Source organism: Rhagoletis pomonella, unplaced genomic scaffold (assembly GCF_013731165.1).
Source record: "Rhagoletis pomonella isolate Grant_MI unplaced genomic scaffold, Rhpom_1.0 Rhpom_scaffold_00003, whole genome shotgun sequence".
NCBI classification, from domain to species: Eukaryota; Metazoa; Arthropoda; class Insecta; order Diptera; family Tephritidae; genus Rhagoletis; species Rhagoletis pomonella.
Window position 1 is genome coordinate 10,594,318 of NW_023458557.1, and position 2,341 is coordinate 10,596,658.

A 2,341-nucleotide genomic window follows, 5' to 3' on the forward strand; every position below is an offset into this window, starting at 1 on the left:
CCGGCTTACACTCATACTATGTTAAATACTCACTTTTGCGTCACAAGTTCTTTGAATTCAACAAAAAGTGTTATAAAGATTACTTGTGTAAAATCAAACGACGTATAATATATAACCCCAAATCATTTTATGATTTCGTAAACTCCAAGCGAAATGTACGTGGGTTTCATTCCGCCATGAAGTATCAAAATACCGTCTCTGGTGATAATCAAACAATTTCTAACATGTTCGCTCAGTTTTTTAAATCCAATTATTCCACTAACTCCCAAGCATACTTTGACTATCCTTTTAAACTAAGTCCAATTAACTCAATACATAACCCTATAATATCTCCCGATGATGTTTTAGTTTACCTGAAGTCCTTAAAGCAGTCTTTTAGTTATGGTCCTGACCAGATCCCCACTTGTTTTCTTAGAAATTGTGCTGATTATCTCTATGAGCCGTTAACAGCCTTATTTAATTTGTCTCTTAAAGAGGGCGTTTTTCCAACTGTATGGAAGGAATCGTTCATAACCCCCTTACATAAAAGCGGTAGCAGGTCTTCAGTGGAGAACTACCGGGGCATAGCTAAGCTTTCTGCAATTCCTAAATTATTTGAAGCAATTATAACAAATCGGTTGACGCATTCTATCACTTCAAGCATTTCATACAGTCAACATGGATTTTGCAAGGGCAAATCAACTTCTACAAATTTACTTGAATTAACATCCTATATCTCAAAAGCATTTAGTGAGAGCAAAACTGTTGATGTTATATATACTGATTTCAGTAAAGCATTTGACAAAGTGTGCCACTCGTTGCTCATCTATAAACTTGATCTTCTTGGTCTTCCACCTAATTTTCTACGTTGGATCTCTTCATACCTCTATGATAGATCACAAAGGGTATTGTTTAAAAATACTATCTCTGACGTCATTGATGTTACTTCAGGAGTCCCTCATGGTAGCCACCTAGGCCCGATTCTGTTCTTGCGCTTTATAAACGATATTTCTACAGATATAAAATTCTCCAAAATTTTAATGTATGAAGATGATGTAAAACTTTATAAATCGTACGTTTCAATTAAAGAAAGGTCTTTGCTACAATCAGACTTAAACAGTATGGCTTACGGGTGTAAAGTAAATCTTATGCCTCTAAATCTTAAGAAATGTAAAGTAATGTGCTTCTCGCGAAGAGCTGTTCTGCCAGTTTCTTATATAATAGGTAACCATAACCTGGAACAGGTATACAATTTTGTGGACCTTGGTATCACAATGGATCCTAAGCTTAATTTTAATCTTCACATTAATGTGACAGTCAACAAGGCTAAAGGTGTACTTGCATTTGTGAAACGATGGTCAAAAGAATTTAGTGACCCTTATATCACTAAAACCCTGTTTACAACATTAGTTAGGCCGATTCTGGAATACGGCTCGGTGGTTTGGAATCCAAGGTATAAAATTTACTCAGACAAGATAGAATCAATTCAAAAACAATTCCTACTTTTTGCTTTAAGAAATTTACGATGGGATTCTCAATATAGTCTTCCACCTTATACGAGTCGCTTAAAACTTATTAACCTTCCTACACTTGCCAGTCGCAGGGAAATGCTTGCTATAATTTTTATGGTTAAATTACTGACAGGCTCAATTTCAAGTCCGTCTCTTCTGGCTGATGTAAGCTTTAATGTTCCCTCACGCGTATCAAGACACTTTTGTCCCATATTTCGGAAAGCTTGTAAAACCAATTTTGAATTGCACGACCCACTCCGTTGCTTATGCCAGGATTTTAACTCTCATTCCAGCACGTTTTATATATCAGATCCGCTTTTCAGCATTAAGAAAGCGGTACTCTCCTCTCTCAATAAGTGAATTATTGACATAAATACATAAACTCAGCTGATGAATTTAGTTCTGTAGCTGAACAGTTTTAGATCTCGACACTTAACAAACTCCTGCCTATCGTGACTCGGCACAAAAATTTAAAATATTGGTTCCGTACGTCATGCGGACTGCGGATGGGCGGGAAAGGAGGGTAAAAACCGTTGGGATATTATTATTAACTCTCTGGAGGATTGTAGTAAATTTCTTTTTATTTGTAGTTGAAAAATAAGTGCGTAATGCGTTTTAAAAAAAATTTATATGAAGCTTTTTACAGCTACCGCTTAAATTTTAATGAATTCTGGTCCAGAATAGTTTGTAGTTGATTGTATATTTAAAAATTTTTTTTTAGTTGAAAATAAGTGCGTAATGCGTTTTTTAAAAAAAAACTTATATGAAGCTTTTTACAGCTACCGCTTAAACTTTAATGAATTCTGGTCCAGAATCGTTTGTAGTTGATTGTAGAGTTAACATTTTTTTTT